Here is an 18877-nt window from a genome sequence, read left to right as displayed (position 1 = left end):
CTGTTGACTTTCAAACATTGTTTTTCTCTGAAAAAAGGTAGCATATTTCTTGCCTAGACCTTTTTGTCCCTTCCCAATATCACCACCCTAGTCTAGAATTTCATCACCTCATGCAGAATTCTCGAGTCTAAACTGCTTTCTTTTCTCCCCTTTCCGAATTACACTACCTAACCCTGCCAAACTCTATATGAGAAATGTACGTTAACCTATGTTCAATCTTCCTCAAATCCCTTCAGTGACTTGTAAGTTCCTGTCACACCAACTCTGAACCACTCTTGTTGGCTTTCCAGGTATCCCTGAAAAATCTGGCCCTACCTATTCACCTCACCACAATCTCCCCTCTCCCTGACCACAGCTTTAGGCAGATGCCACCCTCCTACAAGCAGTGATGTTGCTGCTCAGTGTTGCCACCTGGGCCTTAGAGTTCTCACTGTGAATGTCCTCTTTTTTCTTCCCCTTGACCAAGAAATACCTCAGCTTCTAAGAAGTATTCTCTGAGTCTTTACCCTTCCTTCCCCTGTCCAAGAGGTGGGTGTGGCTAGTCATGTGTCCAACATGTAGGCCAGACATGTACTTTCTCCCTGGAATCTGAGCGAAGTGATATTAGGATTGAAAAATGGTGACAGTGGTCTCCTACAAAGACTCTTCATTCATTCCTATTACGTAGATCCCTGACTCAGCCTTGAATTCCTGTCCCATGAATGATCTGATTCTCTCTTTTCTTTTTTCTTTTTCTTTTCTTTTTTTTTTTTTCCTGCGGTACGCGGGCCTCTCACTGTTGTGGCCTCTCCTGTTGCGGAGCACAGGCTCCGGACGTGCAGGCTCAGCAGCCATGGCTCACGGGCCTAGCCACTCCGCAGCATGTGGGATCTTCCCGGACTGGGGCACGAACCTGTGTCCCCTGCATCGGCAGGCGGACTCTCAACCACTGCACCACCAGGGAAGCCCTTTTTCTTCTTTTTTAACATCTTTATTGGAGTATAATTGCTTTATAATGGTGTGTTAGTTTCTGCTTTATATCTAACTCTTTTCTTGAGGCTATAAGCTATCCCCTTAAATTACCAACACATTCCTTTTCATTTGTTTATTTGCCTATATTAGCCAAAGCCACACTTTATTGATTAAACCTGACAATCCTGACAGATCCATCAAGCACAATAGCACTAGTATGAATGTTTCTTCAGCCCTTGCTATGGACCAGGCACTGTGCAAATCTCTTCATCTAGATGATTTCAGTTAACCTCCGCCTATCACCCTCTGAAGTAAGTAGCATCTTGTCTCCTTTTTATGCATGAGGAAATTGTATCTTTGAGAAGGCTGAAAACTGTCCCAGGGAGAAGCTGATTAATGGAGGAGCCAGGTTGGTGCTTGAATATGTGCCCTTCGCTATTGTGCAGTAAGCCCTCTCATGCCATCAGCCTGGCAGCCAGTGAGGGCTCTTCCCCACTGAGTGCCTTGTACATTTGTACCTTCTTCGCTTTGAGGAGAGTTCACATTTCTCTGATGGCTCTTCATCACCTTCTGTCTTGTATTATAATTATTTGGGTATGTGTCTTAACTTCCTTAGCCCAGAATCTAGTATGTATAAGAGGTAATCAATAAGGATTTCTGAAAGGATAAGTAAATGTAGAGTTGCATCTAAAGAAGATCTAGTGAAATTTCCAGTTCTAAGGAAAGAAGGAAACCGCTTTAGAGAGGTTAGTAGAGGAAACTTGCCCTGGCAAAGACGGCAGCAGCTACCCTTTTCCCATATTTATAATTTCTTCTTTTAAAAAGTATGTTATTATAAAATACTGATCTCCGTTCCAGTACTTTACACACAAACCTTTAATAGTAGACTGTGGTTTTGGTCACCAAGGTTACTTTAATTAAATTCAGTAGTTAGCAAATGCTTGTGGTAAAATTTCTCTCGAGCTATACCATTGGCCAGTGGAGCAAACTGCTTTTTACCAGGGTCTCTCTGCTGAGACGTTTTCTCCTTTTTTTTTCAAGAAAAACCCAAAAAACATTTTATTTTTCTTATTTTCATGTTGCTTCTCCTAGACTTTCATCATGGTCCAGCTGAACCAGCTGCTGCCCCTCTCCTTGTAGACTTCACGTTACATCCCGGAAGAACTGGAGGAGAATCAGTTTCCCATGTAGCAGCTATTGGAGGATGGGTAAGAACAGAGGGAGGGGATAGAATGATGCCAGGCTGGCTGGCTGATCCTAGGTAGAATTAAGCAGGATGGCAAAGACCAACATAAATGATGTCAGTAGTAACATTGTCATGTTCCCACAAACTGCATGAGTTGTCTAATTGAGGCAATTTTTTTAAACTTCCACAGAAAAGATGCAAAATCTAACTTGTTCTTTTAAATATCATCAGTTGCTACTGTTTACTGTCTAGGCTTCATTGGTTAAGACTACTGTCCCCCTTATAAGGGCCAAGGAACACAACATTTGTATGTTTCTTGCCCCCTGTGGTAATATAGAATACTGTAAGCTGCCCCTTTCAGATGAACTATGTGATAGAAAGCCAACTTGACCCCTGCAGATAGTGGAGCTGATACTGTAACTGGAGACAGAGGAGAAAGGCTGAGACGGACCATGCAATCAGCTAACTTCAAGGAAGGATGAGATCAGTTCAAGAAGATCAACATGGAGAATGAAAGAATTGAAAATAAGAAGTTACCTTCATTTCAAAAAGTGAGTATATTCTTTGCACTTGAACATTTTTATTTGTTTCTTTGAAATGTTCTTTCCCAATATTAATAAATAAGCAGAATGGTTCTGAAGATGCAAAGAGAGATGGTAAAGGAAGTTAAAAGATTAGGTAGAAAGGCTTCTGTGACAAAAAAGGTTTTTTTAAAGACAACATATTTCTCTAATGTAATGTGTTCGTGGCAACGCAGAAGTATCTGAACATCTCTTTTGTAAGATTGGATGCACCTGCACCTTTCAAACAGCATGGCAGACTAAGTGCCTCAGTACAGCTCTAACAATTTTAATTCTTGCTAACTCAAGCCTATCTGAACAGTCAGGAAAGCTAACCTGAGTCCCAGAAAGAAAAAGACTGTTGGACGCAATGGTGAATTTATAACTATGCTGAAAATGGGGTAGGGTAAAGTGAACCTTACTATCTAAACCCAAAAGCTTTAATAACCTGCAATGTCAATCAACAGTCAGCCTTATAATAGGAGTTATAAAGCCACCGGATAATAGTTGGAAAACTGGTTACATAGTCGTAGCCAAAAAGCACAGGAAATCATAGACCTTTGGTTTTATCTTGAAAGACAGATTTGATTTGTATTTGAATGTGTCAGTTATATACAATAATTTCATCTTCCCCAGCTTTCTAGTTTCTGGAAATTATTCTTGATCTTAGTAATAACATTCTTGAAGCTGATTCTATGCTAGTGGATGTAATTTCCATGGAAATAGAGTGGAACATAGAGGAAAAAGCAGAACTGTTTAAAATTGTTCATCACATTTGCAGTTCTTTTCTTTAAACAATACCTTGTAATTTATCGGGTATGGCCGGAAAACAAGCTGCTCTACTCAAATTTTGTAGGCAAGCACCAAGAAAACTTTTTTTTCCAAACTCTTAACTATTTCTGTGAGGAAGTCTTAACATTTTCAGCTTCCTTAAGCCAAGTAGACAGAATATAGCTAAATCTTTTTTGACTTGAATGTGGATGACTCAGGGTAATCATGTTGAATATCTGGAAGGTAGAGTAGTGATATATTAGAAAAAGCACAGGATCAGGAGATCTGGTTATAACAAATTAACTCTGTTACTTCGACAAATCACTTCATCTGGGTCTTGATCTTCTCACATTTAAAATTAGGGGTTGATTTCTAAGGTTCTCCAAGAACTGAAATCCTTTACTTCTGAAGTCAATTATGGGATTATGCTCAGAAGCTATGTGCTGTAGCTAAATCCATGTCCTTACCTGCCTTAAGCCTTCAGCACATCTAACACAGCTGTTCACTCTCTGCTTCTCAAAACACTTCATTACTTGGGTTCCAGGGCTCTACACTCATCTTATTTTCCCCTTCACTGACATCCTCTTTCCTGTGTCCTTGGTTGAATTTTCTTCATCTTACAAAAGTCTGAATACTGGAGTGTACAATCTCCTCTCCATGCATACATCTTTCCTAGATTATTTCATACAGTTACATGGCCAAAGCCATAGAAAGATCCCAACTATTGCTAACTCCCAGATTTATATGTATAATCCCCACGTCTCCCCTAAATTCCAGACAGCCTACTCATTATCTCCATTTGAGTATCCAATGGGCATATCAAAATCGATGATTTAAACAGAACCCTTGATTTTCCTTCACATGCCTAATCCTTGCCAAGAATTCTGGTTGTCAATAAATGGCTCTTCCGTTTATCCTGTTTCTCAGGTCAGAGCTTTGGAGTCAGTCTTGGCTCGTCTCTTTCACTCATATTCCACACGTCCTCCACTAGCAGATCCTTTTGACTCCACTTGCAAAATATTACCAAAATCTAACCACTTCTCAGCACTTTCAACTGATACTATCATAGTCCAAGATACCATCATGTGTTGTTGCCTCGAGATGGTCTTCTAACTGGTCTCCATCAGCAGCGGAGTGATCCTTTCAAAACAGAACCTGATTACATCCTTCGCCTGCTTGCAACCTTGCACTGGCTTCCTGTCACAAAGAGAAGAAAATCCGGAGTCCTTACCTTGCCCTGGATGATCCAGCCCCGGCAGCCCACTGCTCCATCTCCCCTCTCTTCTCACTCTATTCCAGCCACATTCCTTGCTGTTTCTCAAACTCAGTGAGCACACTCTTGCCTCAGGGTCCTTACTGCTCCTTCTGCCTGAAATGCTTTCCTCCCAGATCTTTGTACGGTTGCTCTCTCACTTGTTCAAATGTTACTTCTTCAGAGAGATCTTCTCTAGCTGTTCTAAAATGACAGCTGCCCCACTTCCACCACTCTCTTCCTTTACTGACTTCCTATTTCTCTAAAACATATATTACTACCCAATATTATTGATTTGTTTGCTTGTTTACTGTCTATTTCCCCTGACAGAATGTCATCTTCTTGAGGTTAGGACTTTGGCTGTTCTTTTCACTGCTACGTCCCTAGTGACTACAACAATGCCTGACATTCAGTAGGAGCTCAATAAATATTTGTCAAATGAATTATGAAGGTGTTGAACTGTTTGCATGTAACTTAATTTGTTCCAGAATATTTGCAAGCATGATGTTTGATGGGTCTGTAATCTCCTTACTTCTCAGGGTGGTAGCTTCTATTCCCACCCCTACCATTTTATAATCTGCTGCTCCTCATGAACTATGGTTATAACCTACAAAAAATTCCAGGGTTTCCAGGGGAAGCTAGATAAATAAACTGGTTAGGACAGTGAGATTCATTTTATGTACGATGCTGTGTTAATGGGTCCTGTCTGTGGCAATGTGGAAAAAAGTGACTTGAATGGGAGCCAGAAACTTGGAGCTCTAGTAATTACTCCCCCACCAACCAGCTGTGTGATGCAGGCCAGTCACATGGCTTCTCGTCCCCTCCTCTGTCTCCAGGCCCTGAAGATATCTTCATATGGCTGCTGGCTAGCAGAGCACCTAAATCTGTGACACCTATTTTTATCACAACTGGGAGATAGTTTTGTTGCGTTTGGATTTTGCGTTGAGTGAAAGATGTGTTGGCTTGAAGTGATGTAGTAGTTGATTTTAGTTCAAGAATCTTATATTCCTTCACTAATTTTATAAAAGATTTATTAGGCATATACTATGCCAAGTCATAAAATAGGAATTGTAAATAAAGTGGTGAATAAGACAGTCTTTATCTTTGCCTTTATGGAGTAAACAGTCCATCCAAGTGGATAAAATACGCCTCAAATAAGCAATCACACACCAAGAGACCAGTTAAGAGGCTTTTGCAATTCTCCAGGTCAGAGGTGATGTTATCCTGGCCGGGAAGGGTATATATAGAGACAAAACTAGAGAGCTGTTTTGGAGGCAAAACAGATAAAACTTGGCAATTGCTTGGATGTAAAGAGTGCAGAAGAAGGGAAAACATGGATAACTACCCAAATTTGGTGACTGATTGGATGTGAGAGATGAGGAAGAGGGAGGCAACATGGCTAACTCCCAATTTTCTGGCTTGAACAACTAGGGGTGGGAGTGGTGATGTCATTTCCCAAGACAGGAAACACTGGAAGAGGAGCAGATGTGGGAGCAAGAGGTTGGGACAAAGAACGAGTCCAGTTCAGGCTGTGGAGCCTGTGAGACAGTTAGTGAAGATGGAGCAGGTGGGGACATGGATCTAGACGACAGACACTGGACACAAATGTAGCTTTATTAAAGATGTGGGATCTTTGGACCTATGGGGCAGAGTGATATCACTCTGGGAGGCAGAGCACAGAATCAGGAGGCAATAGGGCGCAGGACCAAGGCTTGAGGAACTCCTATAATTAATATTTGGAGAGAAAAGAAGGTTGAGCAAAGGTATCAAGATGGGCCACAGAGGAAGAAACCAAGGAGAGCTAGCTGGGTCCCAGGGGTCAACGGAAGAGAGTAGCCGACTATGACGACTGCTACAGAGAGGCCAAGTGAGGTGAGAAGTTTAGGTTCAGCACTACGCACATAATAGTGACCGGAGAGTGAGCAGTTTCAGGAGATGATGAGTTTGGAATTTCAAATGAGGTAATTTGGAGAGTGAGTAACAGGTGAGAAAATACAGACAGCGCATAACTTTTTAAAGAAGCTTTGCTCTAAGGCGGAGGAGATAGCATAATAAATGCAGGGGCACAGGAAGCCAAGGGAATAGCTCTCTTTTTTTAAAGTGCAGACTTGAGCATGTTTAAATGGGAAGAAAAATGATACAGCCAGGGCGAGGAAAGAGAGTGGGACCGAGAGAATGAGATTAATAGATAGCACCAGAGTTCCAAGGAAACATGAGAGAGTAAGATTCAGAGCATAAGTGGATGGACTGACTTTAGATCAGAAGCACATGTTATTTGCTGTGTCTGGAGGGAAGAGGAAAAGATGAGTGAGGATGCAGGTAAGTCAGGCTGGTATGGAAAGTTGAAGCGGTTCCCAGGTGATCACTTCTATTTTCATGGTAAAGAAGGCGGTACCGGGGAGGAGGAGGGTTGAAAGTGAGGAGAGTGGAGACTGTGAAATAGTTTTGGTAGACAGTGACCATGCAAGACAGAGAAAAATGGTAGGACTGAGGATCCAGTAGAAGCTGGTCATCATGAGTTTATAGTGTTACCATCCTGCCCAGCCATGTTACCTTCTCCTGTTTCGTTTTGTTTAATGGTAACAAAATGGTAAGATAGAGATAAGTATGCAGAAGAAAATACAAATTGGCCATAATATGTTGGGGTGTTTCTTCCACTGCCCACCACCCCGAGTACACCCCTGAGCTCCCACTGTGTATTCCTTGTACCACATGGCGAGTCCACAAAGCATCATGAATCCAACCACCAGCTGTCTCTAGGGCTGGAGGCCAGGGAAAGAGGCCTTCCTGGGAAGAGGAAAGGCTGAAACAGCTGCTGTCATCTTGCAACTATGAGGAAGAACCAATTAAGAGCTCACTACGAGAACAAATGCTGCTGAGGATGGAGAGAACGAGAAATCCAGTCCTGACGATGTTGTTTGAGCCCTGGACCTAGCAGTGCCTGGAGTGATACCCCACCCTTTCCAGTTCCATGAGCCAATAAGTTTCCCTTTTCACTTGAGCTAGTTTGGATTGAGGTTTCAAACGGGCTGTTCCCTGTTGCAAGATCTTAATTTTTAAAAAGGAACCCCCTACTCCCTCAGTCATCTCTTTTTTCAAGATGTCTTTGCTGTTCATGTGAGGCCTAAGAATCAGTAGGGATGCAGATCAGAGGAATGTTACGCAGCTGGTAAAATTGTTGATAAAAATTGCTTTGGAATGATATAAAGTAAAAAAAGGGGGGCAAGATTTAAATTGTATAAAAATATAGTTATAATGCTCTTTTTATAAAAGATGAAGCAAATACAATAGTCTTACAGTGATTGTTTTGGGTTATGAAATTATGGTTGATTTCCCCACCCCCCCCTTTTGGCTATTTTATACACTTAAGGAGTATGCATCACTTGTATGCATTTATGTACTTACTTTTGAAATTAATTCATATTGTTACCAAAGTAATGTGTACATATTAGAAAAAAAACAACCAATGTGAAAAACGTATCATATAAAACAGCAATCTTCTACCACACCCTCTCCACCCATCCCTGAACCTGCTTTAACTTTTCCTTCTCGACTATACTTCCATATTTCTAAATATTATGCATAGACAGCTATTTTCGATTATCAATTTTAGAAAGTATCTTTTGACATTCTATTACACCGAATTAGGAATTAAGCTGTCTTCTACAGTATCACCTTTCAGTCTCTTTCTTCCCATCCTCGTAATATGGTTACGCCACAGTTAAATTTATATCAGCAACGATTGATATGCACATGATTCACTGCTAAACCGATAGTGTAGTCGTGAATATATTTCTGTTCTAAGATAATTTTTCCTTCTTCCTGGTGTTAATAATTGCCTTGTTTCTTTTCATTGTTTGTATCCATTTGTTGCCATATATGCGTTGCAATTTTCTTAAAAGGATCCAATGATCAGTCAAACTTGTGGCAAAAATGTTTGTCAAAAAATAAAGTATCTCAGATAATCCCACCATCACTCCCACATCTCACCTTAGCTTGGAAATAACACAGCCCCCCACCCTCCTGGACAGCTTTCTCTCTAGGTCTGCTGCATAGCTCTCACCCCCAGGGATGACAGATCCATGGTTTATTGAGTCCCATGTCTTCGTCTTTCTTCAGTGTGTGGGAAAGCACATCTTTCATTGGCTTCCTAAGAAAGTACATGGGAGGTGAGTTTTCTAAGTCATTGCATATCTGAGAGTTTTAGATATTTAGTTTGCTCTCCTACTTGATGGACATTTTGGCTGGGCAAAGAATTCTAGGTTGAAAATAATTTTCACTGAGAATTTTGAAGAAACTCACAATGTTGTGATAAATCTGATGCCATCCTGATTCCTGTTTATTTGGATTTTTCTCTCTGGAGGCTTTTTAAGATTGTCCTTTTTAGATGCTCTGAAATTCACAATGAAGTACCTTGGTGGGAGTCTTGAGTTTTTGTTTTTGTTACTGTTTTCCAATTAATTATGCTGGTCACACAGTACAGTCATCCCTAGGTATCTGTGGGGACTTGGTTCCAGGATACCAAAATCCATGGATGCTCAAGTCCCTTATATAAAAAGGCATAGTATTTGTGTGTATATATCACAGAATATCTGGGGCAAGGCTGAAGAAGACTAGTTGCAAGGAACTGCCAGTGCAAAGGCCCTGAGGTAGAGGCAGGTCTGTCATGTTAGAGGAATAGCAAGGAAATCAATATAGCAGCAGGAGAGTGACTGAGGAGGAAATAGAAGGAGGGGAGATCAAAGAGGTAAAAAGAAGGTCTTGTGGGTAATGGGAAGCTTTTACTGAGTACAGAGGGGTGTCATTTAAGGTTTGAAGGAGAAGAGTGACACGGTCTGACTTCAGATTTTGAAGAATCACTCTGGCACTTGTGTTGAGCATAGATTGTAGGGAGCAATATTGGAAGTGAGGGGACGAGTTAGGAGGCTGTTCCAGTAATCCAGTAGAGAGAGAGAGATGGTGGCTTTCACCAGGGTAGCAGCAATAAATGTGGTTAAGAGTAGTTGGATTCTGGATTGATTTTAAAAATAGAGTCAACAGAATTTCCTGATAAAATGGATGTCAAGTGTAAAAGAAAGTGTCAAGGAAGAATCTCAGGTCTGTGAACTGTGTAACTGGACGGAAGAAATTCCCATGTGCTACAATTAGAGGAATGTCTGGAGTTCAATTTGGTTATGTTGAGTCTTCCTGTGGCTTACCCTTGCCTTCTGCTGGGTGCAGTGTCTTAAGTCAGAGCCACTTCAGTTCAATTTTTCCAAAGAATAAACCTGCAGTTCCTTATGTGTATGTGTGGAGGTGGAGTGGGGACAGGAATGTGAAGTCTTTGGGCTGTAAAGAGTGAGTGAACGGATGTGTGGGGAGTTGAATTGTTCTATCTGTGTTCAACCAAGCCCCCTGTTTTTATTCTCACATCATATCTGCACCTTCCATGGAAACAGATACTTCCAAATCCTAAGCCTTTCTGGGGTTCTGTGGGGGTGGATTCCCTGGCTTCTCATTACTCTTCTCTTCTGCAGGTTTTTGGGTTTTTGCTGCCTCAGCTTCTTGAAGTGTTCCAAAAATTTGTTGAAATTTTTCATCCACTCTTCCCTTCTCTCATTCTTGTGTATGTGTGTTTGGAGAACAAGAAGATATAATGTGTATGATCAGTTTGTGCTACTGAACTGGTGGTGTGCATTAGGGGAAAAAAATCCTTTTTTCAAGCCTACATGATTTTGATATCATCTCAATTTCTAGCCTCCAGAACTGTGAGAAATAAATTTCTGTTGTCTAAGCTACCTAGTCTGTAGTATTTTGTTGTGGTAGTCTGAGCTGACTAAAAACACTAGTCCAATGTTACTTAGCCATAGTTTGAGGAGCAAAACCCCTGTCCTCTAACTTCAGAGGCTGCTCTCTTAACCACTGTGCAATATGGCCTCTCTGATATGTAAATAAAATATTAGGACTCCAATAAGTAAATGTGCAAAGAAATGGAATGAAGAGTTAATTTCTAAAAGAATCCGTTTGGAATGAGGAAAAAAAACTTCAATCTTACCAATAAGGTTGAACATTAAACATTAAAATAGTATTGATGAAAAAAAGATGAGGAATCTCTCTTTTTGGTTAGAGGTTTTTAAATATATAAATGGTAATAATGCTGTTTAGGGTATAATTTGGTGACCCTGTAAATTAGCATAAGCACGCTAATATTCTGCTCGTGTGCCCCAAGGCTCTTTTACAGGTTATTGACAGTGGAAGTCTGTTCTGATTGGTCTGTGTCCATACTAGGTGTTAAATATTTTGAATTCCACCCCTAGCTGGAAGACAATTTAGTGACATTTATTTAGAAACATAAAAATGGTCACATTGTAGTACCCTGTCGTCTGCTCCTGAGTATCATTCCTAGGGAAATAATATAATTTTGGAACTAGATCTGTATCTGATTTACCACTCCTTAGCTTTTCTTGTAATTATAAACTTTTAGGAATTATCTAAATGTACAATAATAAGAGACTGGTTACGTAAACAAAAATTCTATTATACAGATATTAAAAATAAAATAAGCCTTGTGAAAATAGATAGTAATATGAGGAAATGCTCATAATATGATTTAAATTAAATAAAAAAGGACTCTATTTTATATACTATGTGTTCATAGTTGTTGGTTTTTTTCCTAGTGAGTAGCTAGGAAAATAGTTGGAAGGAAACACCCCAAAATGTTCATAACGATATACGATAGCATGAGGGACGCTTTTTTCCTGTCCTGTTTCCTGTCCTGTTTTGTCCGCTCTGTGAGTATACTTCATTTAACATAGAAAAAAATTATAAAAGAAAAATAGGCTATCCTCAAATCATTTCCTCCCATGTCTCTTCATAGATACGTAAAATGTCAAGTAAAACAACATCATTCCCAGCAGACTCTGCACACTTAATTATTGAAGAAGATAGTTCATTTTATTCTTCTTGAAATATATAATGGAGGTACAAAAAAGTCTATTGCTCTCTCTGTATATGAGGGGAAGGACCCATCAGTGCTTTTTCAAAGTCTCCTCAGTATGTCCAAGTGCAATCGGTGGGAAATAGCACCCCCTTGTGAGGCATGGTACAAAGCACTGGTTTTCCAATTGGTTTGTGATGATCACCATCTCAGTGGCTTATTACCTGGTTTTGGGATTCTGTGACGTGATGATATGCCAGTCTAATGATGCTGAGCTATGTGTGGGCAGGGTGTGCCCTACAACTCTAGTCACAGGGACTCCTGGCTCTGAAGAGCAATGACTCGTGTGACATGACCATGGCCCTCAACATGGGCTCCAGGGAAAAATAGCTCTTTCTGGCTCTTCCTTCTTGGGCATGAAGGACCCAAAATAGGGAGAAGTAGTAAAGTAGGAATTCCAGAAGAGATGAGACTACTGGCCTGCTTATAGCTGGGTTTTGCTAATTTTGTTTTCGTTTTTCTCTTTCTATTCTGCTTTTATATTTTATAAAGGACTTACATTCTTATGTTAAGACTTCTTATATTCTTATATCAAGGACTTGTGTGTTGTGTGTCTCAGTATCTTAGAATGTAGTCCATAATATTAGAGGAATGGATATTCTGTCAAGGCACCTGCATATGAACTCAATTTGTGATTTAGTTTCCTCTTCTCCAGAGAGAGAAGTGCCAGAACATCAACCAAGTCACAAAGGTCGCCCCTCTGGAAGGATAAATGTGGCATTTTGGAATCAAGCAGGATGGCCTCCTTTAGAAGACTTGAGGGATGACTCCCTGGAGTTGCTGTTGTGCTTGACCCCGTGCTACTGGGGCACTTGATGGTGCCTTGTGTGGGAGGTGAAAGAGCTGACCCCTAAGAGTTGCAATCTTGGGACCCCAGCATGGGACCCGGCTGAGCTCCTCCACTCTCAAAGAACCAGAGTGGCCTGTGCAAGGATCTACGTAAATAAGACATCTTGGGAGAACGGACAGTATATACGCAAGGACCAGTTTTGTTTTGTTTGTTTGTTTGTTTTTTGCGGTACGCAGGCCTCTCACTGCTGTGGCCTCTCCCGTTGCGGAGCACAGGCTCCGGACGCGCAGGCTCAGCAGCCATGGCTCATGGGCCCAGATGCTCCGTGGCACGTGGGATCTTCCCGGACCGGGGCACGAACCCATGTCCCCTGCATCGGCAGGCAGACTCTCAACCACTGCGCCACCAGGGAAGCCCAAGGACCAGTTTTTAACAGCAACCTCATATGACAGCAAAAGCACCACCAGTGGTGGAGTTAATCAGACCTTTTTCTCTCTCTACTTCAGGTGTGACCTCTCCACCTACCTTCCATCACTGAGAATTTTCAGAAAAGGCTGTTTGAAGATAGAGTCATTTCAAACAGTTTTTGAAACCAGGTTACCCTTTGATTGGGTAAATTCCGGAAGAGTTCCTGCATTCCTTGGGAGTGGGGAAGGGTTTGGGAGGTGCTAGGTAGAAGAAAGCTTTATTATGGAGATAATAGATTTCTTGCTATCAAGGCAACTGAGGAAAACTGTGTCTGTGTTGCCTCTGAACGTTTAGTGGTAGTTTAGATGGTTATTCCCTTCCTTACATCTATTCCTAAATTAGCTTGATGTCTATCTCTTTCATCTTTGTCTTCCTGCTTCTGTCTTGCTTTCCATTATTTTTATATACTTATTCTTTATTTTTACTGTTAAAATGTTTAAAAATTTTTAATTCTTATTATTTTAAATTGAGGTATTGTTGATTTGCAATACTGTGTTAGTTTCAGGTGTACAGTAAAATGTTTCAGTTATATGTACATATATATACATATATATGTATATATATTCTTTTTCAGGTTCATTTCCATTATAGGTTAAAATTCTATTCTTAAATCAATTTTTACTTCTATCTTAATAATGATTATTTTGTGTTTAATTAATGATCTCATTATTTATTTTGTAAAATCCTTTTATTTTTCTAACATGTCTTTTTTTTTAACATCTTTATTAGAGTATAATTTCTTTAAATTGCTGTGTTAGTTTCTGCTGTAAAGCAAAGTGAATCAGCTATACGTATATCCCCATATCCCCTCCCTCTTGCATCTCCCTCCCACCCTCCCAATCCCACCCCTCTAGGTGGTCACAAAGCACTGAGCTGATCTCCCTGTGCTATGCGGCTGCTTCCCACTAACCATCCATTTTACATTTGGTAGTGTATATATATCCATGCCACTCTCTCACTTTGTCCCAGCTTACCCTTCCCCCTCCCTGTGTCCTCAAGTCCATTCCCTACTTCTGTGTCTTTATTCCTGCCCTGCCCCTAGGTTCTTCAGGACCTTTTTTTTTTAAGATTCCATATATATGTGTTAGCATACAGTATCTGTTTTTCTCTTTCTGACTTACTTCACTCTGTATGACAGACTCTAGGTCTATCCACCTCACTACAAATAACTCAATTTCATTTCTTTTTATGGCTGAGTAATATTCCATTGTATATATTGCCACATATTCTTTATCCATTCATCTGTAGATGGACACTTAGGTTGCTTCCATGTCCTGGCTATTGTAAATAGTGCTGCAATGAACATTGTGGTACGTGTCTATTTTTGAATTATGGTTTTCTCAGGGTATATGCCCAGTAGTGGGATTGCTGGGTCATATAGTAGTTCTATTTTTAGTTTTTTAAGGAACCTCCATACTGTTCTCCACAGTGGCTATATCAGTTTACATTCCCGCCAACAGTGCAAGAGTGTTCCCTCTTCTCCACACCCTCACCAGCATTCATTGTTTGTAGATTTTTTGATCATGGCCATTCTGACTGGTGTGAGATGATACCACATTGTAGTTTTGATTTGCATTTCTCTAATGATTAGTGATGTTGAGCATCCTTTCATGTGTTTGTTGGCAATCTGTATATCTTCTTGGGAGAAATGTCTATTTATGTCTTCTGCCCATTGTTGCATTGGGTTGTTTGTTTTTTTGATATTGAGCTGCATGAGCAGCTTGTATATTTTGGAGATTAATCCTTTGTCAGTTGCTTTGTTTGCAAATGTTCTCTGCCATTCTGAGGGTTGTCTTTTCATCTTGTTTATGGTTTCCTTTGCTGTGCAAAAGCTTTTAAGTTTCATTAGGTCCCATTTGTTTATTTTTGTTTCTATTTCCATTTATCTAGGAGGTGGGCCAAAAAGGATCTTGCTGTGATTTATGTGACAGAGTGTTCTGCCTATGGTTTCCTCTAAGAGTTTTATAGTGTCTGGCCTTACATTGAGGTCTTTAATCCATTTTTAGTTTATTTTTGTATATGGTGTTAGGAAGTGTTCTAATTTCATTGTTTTACATGTAGCTGTCTAGTTTTCCCAGCACCACTTATTGAAGAGGCTGTCTTTTCTCCATTGTATCTTCTTGGCTCCTTTATCAAAGATAAGGTGACCATATGTGCGTGGGTTTATCTCTGGGCTTTCTATCCTGTTTCATTGATCTATATTTCTGTTTTTGTGCCAGTACCATGTTGTCTTGATGACTGTAGTTCTGTAGTATAGTCTGAAGTCCAGGAGCCTGATTCCTCCAGCTCTGTTTTTCTTTCTCAAGATTGCTTTGTCTATTCGGCGTCTTTTGTGTTTCCATACAAATTGTGCAATTTTTTGTTCTAGTTCTGTGAAAAATGCCAGTGGTAGTTTGATAGGGATCACATTGAATCTGTAGATTGCTTTGGGTAGTAGAGTCATTTTCATAATGTTGATTCTTCCGATCCAAGAACATGGTATATCTCTCCATCTGTTTGTATCATCTCTAATTTCTTTCATCAGTGTCTTATAGTTTTCTGCACACAGGCCGTTTGTCTCCTTTGGTAGGTTTATTCCTAGGTATTTTATTCTTCTTGTTGCAGTAGTAAATGGGAGTGTTTTCTCAATTTTTCTTTCAGATTTTTCGTCATTAGTGTATAGGAATGCCAGAGATTTCTGTGCATTAATTTTGTATCCTGCTACTTTACCAAATTCATTGATTAGCTCTAGTAGTTTTCTGGTATCATCTTTAGGATTTTCTATGTATAGTATCATGTTGTCTGCAAACAGTGACAGTCTTACTTCTTCTTTTCTGATTTAGATTCCTTAATTTCTTTTTGTTCTCTGATTGCTGTGGCTAAAACTTCCAAAACTATGTTGAATAAGAGTGGTGAGAGTGGGCAACCTTGTCTTGCTCCTGATCTTAGTGGAAAATTTTCAGTTTTTCACCATTGAGAACAATGTTGGCTGTGGGTTTGTCATAGATGGCCTTTATTATGTTCAGGTAAGTTCCCTCTATGCCTACTATCTGGAGGGTGTTTATCATAAATCGGTGTTGAATATTTTCAAAAGCTTTTTCTGCATCTATTGAGATGATCATATGGTTTTTCTCCTTCAATCTGTTAATATGGTGTATCACATTGATTGATTTGTGTATATTGAAGAATCCTTGCATTCCTGGGATGAACCCGACTTGATCATGCTGTATGATCCTTTTAATGTGCTGTTAGATTCTGTTTGCTTGTATTTTATTGAGGATTTTCGCATCTCTGTTCATCAGTGATATTGTCCTGTAGTTTTCTTTTTTTGTGGCATCTTTGTCTGGTTTTGGTATCAGGGTTATGGTGATCTTGTAGAATGAGTTTGGGAGGGTTCCTCCCTCTGCTATATTTTGGAAGAGTTTGAGAAGGATAGGTGTTAGCTCTTCTCTAAATGTTTGATAGAATTTGCCTGTGAAGCCATCTGGTCATGGGCTTTTGTTTGTTGGAAGATTTTTCATCACAGTCTCAATTTCAGTGCTTGTGATCGGTCTGTTTATATTTTCTGTTTCTTCCTGGTTCAGTCTTGGAAGGTTGTGCTTTTCTAAGGATTTATCCATTTCCTCCAGGTTGTCCATTTTATTGGCATAGAGTTGCTTGTAGTAATCTCTGACGATCCTTTGTATTTCTGCAGTGTCAGTTGTTACTTCTCCTTTTTCATTTCTGATTCTATTGATTTGAATCTTCTGCCTTTTTTTCTTGATGAGTCTGGCTAATGGTTTATCAATTTTGTTTATATTCTCAAAGAACCAGCTTTTAGTTTTATTGATCTTTGCTATTGTTTCCTTCATTTCTTTTTCATTTATTTCTGATCTGATCTTTATGAGTTCTTTCCTTCTGCTAAGTTTGGCGGTTTTTTGTTCTTCTTTCTCTAATTGCTTTCGGTGTCAGGTTAGGTTGTTTATTTGAGATGTTTCTGGTTTCTTGAGGTATGATTGTATTGCTATAAACTTCCCTCTTAGAACTGCTTTTGCTACATCCCATAGGTTTTGGGTCGTCATGTTTTCATTGTCATTTGTTTCTAGGTATTTGTTGATTTCCTCTTTGATTTCTTCAGTGATCTCTTGGTTATTAAGTAATGTATTTTTTAGCCTCCATGTGTTTGTATTTTTTACAGATCTTTTCCTGTAATTGATATCTAGTCTCATAGTATTGTGGTCAGAAAAGATACTTGATACGATTTCAATTTCTTAAATTTACCGAGGCTTGATTTGTGACCCAAGATATGATCTATCCTGGAGAATGTTCCATGAGCACTTGAGGAGAAAGTGTGTTCTATTGTTTTTGGGTGGACTGTCCTATAAATATCAATTAAGTCCATCTTGTTTAATGTTTCATTTAAAGCTTGTGTTTCCTTATTTATTTTCATTTTGGATGATCTGTCCATTGGTGAAAGTGGGGTGTTAAAGTCCCCTACTATGATTGTGTTACTGTTGATTTCCCCTTTATGGCTATTAGCATTTGCCTTATGTATTGAGATGCTCCTATGTTGGGTGCATAAATATTTACAATTGTTATATCTTCTTCTTGGATTGATCCCTTGATCATTATGTAGTGGACTTCTTTGTCTCTTGTAATAGTCTTTATTTTAAAGTCTTGTTTGTCTGATATGAGAATTGCTACTCCATCTTTCTTTTGATTTCCATTTGCATGGAATATCTTTTTCCATCCCCTCACTTTCAGTCTGTATGTGTCCCTAGGTCTGAAGTGGTCTCTTGTAGACAGCATATATACGGGTCTTATTTTGTGTCCATTCAGCCAGTCTGTGTCTTTAGGTTGGAGCCTTTAATCCATTTACACTAAGGTAATTATCGATATGTATGTTCCTTTTACCATTTTCTTAATTGTTTTGGGTTTGTTTTTGTAGGTCTTTTGCTTCTCTTGCATTTCCTGCCTAGAGAAGTTCCTTTAGCAGTTGTTGTAATGCTGGTTTTGGTGGTGCTGAATTCTCTTAGCTTTTGCTTGTCTGTAAAAGTTTTAATTTCTCCATTATATATGAATGAGATCCTTGCTGGGTAGAGTAATCTTGGTTGTAGGTTTTTCCCTTTCATCCCTTTAAATATGTCCTGCCACTCCCTCCTGGCTTGCAGAGTTTCTGCTGAAAGATCAGCTGTTTACATTATAGGGATTACCTTGTATGTTGTTTGTTGCTTTTCTCTTGCTGCTTTTAGTGTTTTTTCTTTGTATTTAATTTTTGATAGTTTGGTTAATATGTGTCTTGGCTTGTTTCTCATTGGATTTATCCTGTATGGAACTCTGTGCACTTCCTGGACTCGACTGACTATTTCCTTTCCCATGTTAGGGAAGTTTTCAACTATAATCTCTTCAAATATTTTCTCAGACCCTTTCTTTTTTCTCTTCTTCTTCTGGGACCCCTATAATTTGAATGTTGGTGCATTTAATGTTGTCCCAGAGGTCTCTGAGACTGTCCTCAATTCTTTTCATGCTTTTTTGTTTATTTTGCTCTGTGGTAGTTATTTCCACTATTTTATCTTCCAGGTCACTTATCCGTTCTTCTGTTCTTCTGCGTCAGTTATTCTGCTATTGATTCCTTTAGAGAATTTTTAATTTCATTTATTTTGTTGCTCATCATTGTTTATTTGCTTTTAGTTCTTCTAGGTCCTTGTTAAACATTTCTTGTATTTTCTACATTCTATTTCCAAGATTTTGGATCATCTTTACTATCATTACTCTGAATTCTTTTTCAGGTAGACTGCCTATTTCTTCTTCATTTGTTTGGTATGGTAGGGGTTTTACCTTGCTCCTTCGTCTACTGTGTATTTCTCTGTCTTCTCATTTTGCTTAATGTACTGTGTTTGGGGTCCCAGGTTCATAGTTCCCATTGTTTTTGGTGTCTGCCCCCAGTGGGTAAGGTTGGTTCAGT

At 39.5% G+C, this 18877-nt stretch overlaps 1 protein-coding gene across 1 annotated transcript in view; it reads left to right on the top strand.

Moving 5' to 3' along the window:
• Positions 1 to 18877, top strand: part of AP3S1 (adaptor related protein complex 3 subunit sigma 1) — a 138380-nt gene that overhangs the window by 109884 nt on the left and 9619 nt on the right. The window contains exons 7-9 of the mRNA XM_049707645.1: positions 1102 to 1262; positions 2044 to 2159; positions 2537 to 2688. The gene's annotated coding sequence lies outside the window, so the exon portion shown is untranslated. The remainder of the gene's footprint in view (positions 1 to 1101; positions 1263 to 2043; positions 2160 to 2536; positions 2689 to 18877) is intronic.

This window comes from Orcinus orca, chromosome 3 (assembly GCF_937001465.1).
Source record: "Orcinus orca chromosome 3, mOrcOrc1.1, whole genome shotgun sequence".
Taxonomy (NCBI): domain Eukaryota; kingdom Metazoa; phylum Chordata; class Mammalia; order Artiodactyla; family Delphinidae; genus Orcinus; species Orcinus orca.
Note: the sequence above shows the minus strand (reverse complement) of the source record. Positions and strands in the feature narration are given on the sequence as shown.